The sequence below is a fragment of the Microtus pennsylvanicus genome, chromosome 14 (assembly GCF_037038515.1).
Source record: "Microtus pennsylvanicus isolate mMicPen1 chromosome 14, mMicPen1.hap1, whole genome shotgun sequence".
NCBI lineage: Eukaryota > Metazoa > Chordata > Mammalia > Rodentia > Cricetidae > Microtus > Microtus pennsylvanicus.
Genome location: NC_134592.1, coordinates 56,546,426 through 56,553,474, shown reverse-complemented (window position 1 = coordinate 56,553,474; position 7,049 = coordinate 56,546,426).

Genomic DNA, 7,049 nt, shown 5'->3' with positions numbered 1-7,049 from the left:
TTCACATGGGTGCTGGGGATCAAACTTGGGTCCTTATGCTTGTAAAACAAGCCCTTTACCAACAGTGCCGTCTCCTAGCTTCTGGGTTTTAATCGAATAACTTGTTATTTTAAAATCATATTAGGCAGAGTCATCAAAATCAACAGTGAAGGAAACAAAACAAGACACTTTGTAGGAATGTTGTATTTAAACCAAGTCCAAGATCTTACAAAGCTTTAGCTTGTCCCACTTATTCTATACATTCAACACACAGAAACACACATGCTTTTTCTTCCAGTAGCTTTGTTTTTTGTCTCTCACCCACTTTGAAATGTGATCTCGCCACATAAAACAGGCTGGCCTTGAACTCCTGATCCTGCTTCATTAGCAACTCCAGTTCTGAGATTACAGGCATGAGTGACGTAACCTAGTTACTCCTACATCTATTTTTATGAAGATTTTTATAAAGATTCCTTTATGCGGTTCTGATGTGGGATTCCCTTCTGTATGCTATGAATGTGTTTTATTTCCATTGATTAATAAAGAAGCTACTTTGGCCTATAGCTGGGCAGAATAGAGCTAAGTGGGGAAAACTAAATGGAATGCAGAGAGAAAAAAGGCAGAGTCAGGCAGATGCCACGCAGCTGCCAAAGGAGAAAGATGCCGGAACCTTACCAGTAGGCCACAGCTTCATGGTGATACAAAGATTAATAGAAATGGGTTAATTTAAAATGTAAGAGCTAGTTAGGAGTATGCCTAAGCCATTGGCCAAATAGTGTTGTAATTAATGTAGTTTTTGTGTGGTTATTTGGGTCTGTGTGGCCAGGAAACGAACATGCAGTCTCTGATCTGAGGGTTTCTGGCTTCCTCTAGATTGCTTGAATTATTACATGGATAAATTCCTGCTGCTTCCACCCTGGGCCCACATGGGAGAACACTTGGTAGGGCTCTGCAGGATGGCTGCTTCCCTTTAAGGGGCATGCCTCCTCGGGAAGTCTTAAATTTGCTTTACTCCTTACTTTAGATCAAACGATCCTAAACACGCTTTTCTTGTTTGGTAAGAATAGATTAGATATCCACATTGGATGCAATAAAGAATAGGTGGAACTTCGTTTTACCCACAGACAAAATATTGTCCTGGGTTCTGGGCCAACTATGGTCACCAACAGCACATGACCCAGTGTAGCAAGAACTGTGCCTTTTGTGCAGCGCTGGATGGGTGGTGGAGTGATTTGGGGGACTCTGCTTCAGTTTTGGGTTTTTTCAGACAGGGTCTCTCTATATAGCCTTGACTGGACTAGAACTTACTAGGTAGACCAGGCTAGCCTCAAAGTTGCAGTGGTCATCCTGCCTAAGGTTAGGAATGGGGATGTAGTCCAGAAACAGAACTCACCTTTAGTGTGTACAAGGCCCTAAGGTAGAGAGAAAGGAGGAAGCTTCTTTTGTGTATGTTTGCGTGTTCATTTTAAGAGACAGGCTAGCCGTGAGTTCTGTAAATTTGTGATCTTCCTGCCTCAGCTTTCCAATGACCACGCCCAGTTAGCCAGCATGTTCTTGAAGAGACAACTTTTAGCTGTCCACATAGCCCCAGGACCCAGCTGGTTTTAATAAATGTTTACTGATGAATGGTATATTAATAGCATGTCTGTTTTGCATATATGGCTGTCTAGGTTAGAATTAGTCCGTGTATAATTACTCAGAAGCAGTGTTAACATTTACACCCTGTTTAAAAAGACTCTGGGGCCTTGTTCTAGTCCCACTGTGTGAGGTAGAGAGCTCGATAAGCCTAAAGCATGACCATCCCTGCAGAACCATTGTGTGAACCATCTCCATCCTGGCCTTTGGTCATCCATCCGCAAGCCACAGAAAAGTTATGGCATAAATCCTGATGTAGTTCAACAGCCTGTCTCCAAACCCTCACCCAATGAGAATGTCCTCATGCCCCAAATTCGGAGCTCTCTCCACTGAGAAACTACTTGAAACGAGTTCGGTATGGTGTGTTCTATGCTTCCTCTCCTCAGCCCTCCACTCTCTATAACTCCTCTCTGGTTGAGGAAGAAGTGGAAGATACGGAGGAGGCGGAAGGGACATGAGACAAAATATTCTTGCTATATTGGTGAAGTGAGCAGCAGACATACAGTTATTAGATCTTCCTGTTCAGATAATTGATGTGGGAGTGTCATATATCAATCTGTTGATTTCATTGGTTAAGCAATAAAGAAACTGTTTGGCCCTGTGGGTGGAGTAAACAGAACAGAATGCCGGGAGGAAGAGGAAGTGAGGTCAGACTCCGCAGCTCTCCTCTCCGGAGCAGACGCAGGAGAGACGCCATGCTACCCGCTCCAGGCAGACGCACACTATGAAGCTCCGACCCAGGATGGACTTAGGCTAGAATCTTCCCGGTAAGACCGGTGCTCACAGATTATTAGAGATGGGTTGATCGGTATATCAGAATTAGCCAGTAAGGGCCAGAGCTAGAGGACCAAGCAGTGTTTAAAAGAATACAGTGTCCGTGTAATTATTTCGGGGCATAAGCTAGCCGGGCAGGCGGCTGGGGTTTTGGGGACATAGCCCCGCCGCCGCCCATATTACTACAGATAATCCTTCTCTCCATGACCCCAGCATAAGCAGCCCTCCTCCAACCCCTCAGTCACGGTCTATTAGATTGGTTTCACCCTTCAGATCTTTTCAGGATAACCTCAGCTCTTCCTCTTGTCCTGAGGCCTGGCCTGACCACACCTTAGCCCTCTACAATTCCTTCAACTTCTCCTCAGGCCCAGTCCTCACAGCTGCAGAGCTCTGAAGGCTCACTCCCTGAATACTTGAGCAAATTATTTCCCCCAGAAAAGCACAGAAACATCCTTCATTGAGGATTGAATTCTTCACCTTGTCCCTCTTCATCCTCACCTAGAACAAATCAAGAGCTACTGCTGGCAATGTCGGTTCCATAACTTCTTAGCAAGTGTCACCTAGCTGTTCCAACACTTAATGAGGAAGTGAGGACATCGGTCATCTGTCAGAGTGTTCTGGGGAACAACTGGGAAAATGAGTCTAGCATCCTGTTATGTTAGTCAGACTCTCAGGTAAAAGAGGAAAACCTCTCAATCTCTTCATCTCATTTAGTGGACTTGGAGATAAGAACAGTGAAAAGTTTTGTGTCCCAATAAACCTCTCCACCGATGCAATAATCCAAACCAGACCAAATCAAACCGAATTAGAGAAAGCCCAGGTTTAATGGATACCAGCGCTCCTGGGTGGCGGAGAGGAGACAGGGAAGGAGACCAGAAAACCACATGTTTAATCTCTGGGAGGACAGTTTAAATAAATACCCTGTGGGAGTGATCTTGAACATCTCAAGGGAAGAGTCACCATTTGGTGGGCTTTCTCAGAGGTGGAGTCTCGACTGAGGCAACTCTCAGGGGAGGGGGCTTGGGATGGAACTTCCACCTGAACATTCCAGACTCTTTGGCTATATGGATGCCAGGGCCTGGGGTGAAGCCTTAACCCAAACAAACAGCACTGGTGATAAAGACCTACCATGGCAGCTCGGCCGTGCGGAGTGTGGCACATCTAACGACAAGAGAGTCTGAGGACCGCCTAAGCAGTCTCCCTTGAGAAAGGGCCTGTGGGCTGCTTTGCTGTTTGTTCAGTGGAACACGGTATTGTAAAATATGTTAACAGGCTAGAGACCCCATTGACCCCTCACCTGAAAGAAGAAGAAGAAGAAGAAGAAGAAGGAGGAGGAGGAGGAGGAGGAGGAGGAGGAGGAGGAGGAGGAGGAGGAGGAGGAAGAGGAGGAGGAGGACACCGACTTCAAAATTATGCCGGGCGGTGGTGGCACACACCTTTAATTCCAGCACTCGGGAGGCAGAGGCAGGCGGATCTCTGTGAGCTCGAGGCCAGCCTGGTCTAGTAGAGCTAGTTCCAGGACAGGAACCAAAAAAAAAAAAAAGCTACATAGAAACCCTGTCTCGAAAATAAAATAAATAAATAAATAAATAAAACAAGAAATTACTTTGTTCTGGTACTGGTAGTCACCATCAGGGAGACTTAGTGAGATCCTTGCTATGAGCCATCTAATAAGCCATTGACTAACTTTGGACTAGATATTCAGCCCTGATCAGGATGGTAAAATAAAAAACACGATCTTCCCAAACATAAACCCAGGGAAGAGCACCATGGTTGGCCACTGCAGTCTCATTAACCCCTTGTAGTAGTGGCCCAAGGAAACCAAACTCCAGCCCAGATACTAGTCCAGTGCCTCTCACACTCTGCAACTTAACGTTCCGAGTGCCTTGTGCATCCCCTTAGCCTAAAGTCCATATTTATTCTTCTCTCTCCGTTTCTCCACTGACTACATGAACCACATTTAAATTAGATAAGCAGCAACACTTGCTTGCTCCCTTAGCCACTACACACAGCTTGTATATCGAGACTACATTATATTTCAAATCTTTAAAATGCTATTTACTCATGTATTGATAGTTTTTAACAGCTAATGGCAAATAGTAAATTACTTAAACAGTATTTTTAAAAAATGGAAAAAAGGCAAAATTACTTTAAAAATTTGTTTTCAGTGCTGGGAAGTGAGCCTGGGGCCTCCTGCATACAGACAAGTGTTACAGCTCTGAACTTCACCTCCAATTGTTGACCTCCTTGGTAGTTAGATTACATACACATGCTCATCATGCCCAGCAAGAAAGCGGGATGATAGATAGATAGATAGATAGATAGATAGATAGATAGATAGATAGATAGATAGATAGATAGATTCAACACTTTATTTAAAACATGCATAGATAATAGATATCTGGAGACACACGCTTTTACTCCTAGCACTCAGGAGACAGAAGTAGAGGGATCTCTGTGAGTTCTAGGACAGCCTGGTCTACAGAGAAGAGTTCCAGAACAGCCAGGGTAACACTTTGTCTCAAAAGAAACAAACACAAAAAAGACACAAGACCTCCAATAAGGCAAAGGTTGGCATGGCATAAAGTGGGTGTGTGATGGGAAGGGAAGTAAGTGGACCTGGAGGCAGACAGACTAGCTCAGTGACTTCAAGCCAGGATATTGCATACTCAAAGCCTGTTTCTTCTTCCATAGAGTGTAACATATCGTCAGCTTTCTCTTATTATTACAAGATAGCCGAGCTCTGACTTTCAATTTGTATGTTAATGCAATCCTTTTGTTCTACTCCTACCTTTTGAAATCAGAGGTATATTAAGCTGATGGAAATTAAACATGGATGAATTTTCAGTACCCACTGAAATTCCCTCCCGATACAGGGAGGTCTGGGCCACTAGTTGATTTGTTACATTGTTTTTGGTTCTCAGTTAAGCAGAATATTATGACAAGAGCACATACTAGAGGAATCTAATTAATCTTGTGACAGGGTCACAAAAAAGAAAGAGGAAGGGGGAGGTCTCACTATCCCTTCTCACAGCTCATGCCCAGTGATCCAAGACTCCCACTGTGCCCCACCTCCTAAAGTTCTCCCCAGAGTGCTGATGTTGAGTAACATCACAACACTGACTTTTGGAGGGAGCCGCATACTCCAGATCTAGATTATATGGCATCTATCCCTACATAGTGTTCTGAACAAGGCCACACGCCTGCAGGAACTGCCCTGAGCCCAGAACACAGCCATTGTTCCACTGCCGGCCATGGAGAACCACGGTAGAAGTGGTGGTGCTGGTAAGCGGCAGGGGTAGTTACACAGACAGATACCTCCTGGATATCTTCCTTCCTCGTCCTTCTCCTCTCTCCTCTGCGTATTCACCGTGCCTTTTCTTTGACGAACAACCTCATTGGTTCTATGTGGTTCTGGAGGAAATGCCACAGTGCCCTACTGCTTAACCACCATGTAGAGAGAGAAACTCTATCTGGTTCCTGCATGGTGGCTGGGCCAGAAATGACCTGGGCTTCAAGCTCAGCAGCCCAGCGACTCTCACTCAATACACACAGAGATGCGTCTCAGAATCAGAAAGAGTGAGACCGATGTAGGAAACAGACAGAGGGTAGAGAGGGACATGGAGAGAGTGGAGATTTAGAAGCCTGGACCCAGCTCTACTCCTGAACTTCATCGTTAAATAAGTCAATAAAACTCCTATTTTATACTTAACCTAGTTTGAGTTGGGTTCTGTCCTCCACATTAGAAGATCCCTATCTCTATAAATATACTTTTCTATAAATAAATAAAAAGAAGGAAGGAAAAGAGTCATCCCATTTAGGAAAAAAAAAAAACACAGATGCAATATCTAGGAGTCTTCACCCATTTCTTCAAAAAAACAAAAAATGTCCCCATTTCCCTGCATTCCAGTTGGGAAGCTCCTGCCTCAGAGGCAGAATCTGGGCTTGAAGGCAGGAGCTGATGGAACCACTGCAGCTTCTCCTCACAGCCTGTGGAGGCTGGAATTTCAACTCCGATCTTGTGTCCCTGGCCAGTGTTGCCTAAATCCACCATCCCTTGATGGCTGCCATCCTCTGCGAAGTCGTAGGCAACTGGGGGCCGTGTTCATGCTCTAGTCCATAAACAGAAGCGGGAGGGGTGCGTGGGCAGGCGACACCACGACCTGTCCTCTCCTTCGAAAGTCACAGTTTGGAAATTGCTCAAATCCTTTCCCTTCATACCCCACTGCCCAGAATGTACTCACATAGTCCCAGCTATCTGAAAAAGGCAGCCATGCGCCTCAGCTCAAACCAGAAACTTCATCATAAAGACAGAGACGGAGGCTGAGGGCTTGCTTCGCTCAGTGGCGGGCCATTTGCATATCACGTGAGAAAGGTCCTGAGTCCCAGCACCAAAAAAGAAAAAGGCAGGGGGAGGGTGGAACTAGCAGACTTGTTACAAACGACATTAGGAGGTACGAGGGCCAAAGAAAGCTTGAAGGAATAGGAAGAAAATGTCTCAGTCAGGCACGGTGGCACAAGCCCGTGATTGCAGAATTTGGGAGACTAGGAGGTCAAGGTCGCTTTCAGCTACTGGTGAATTTTAAGCCCAGTCTGGGTTACATGAAATAAACTTTAAAAAAAAAAAATCTCAGAACTAATAATGTTATTTGCCCATCACG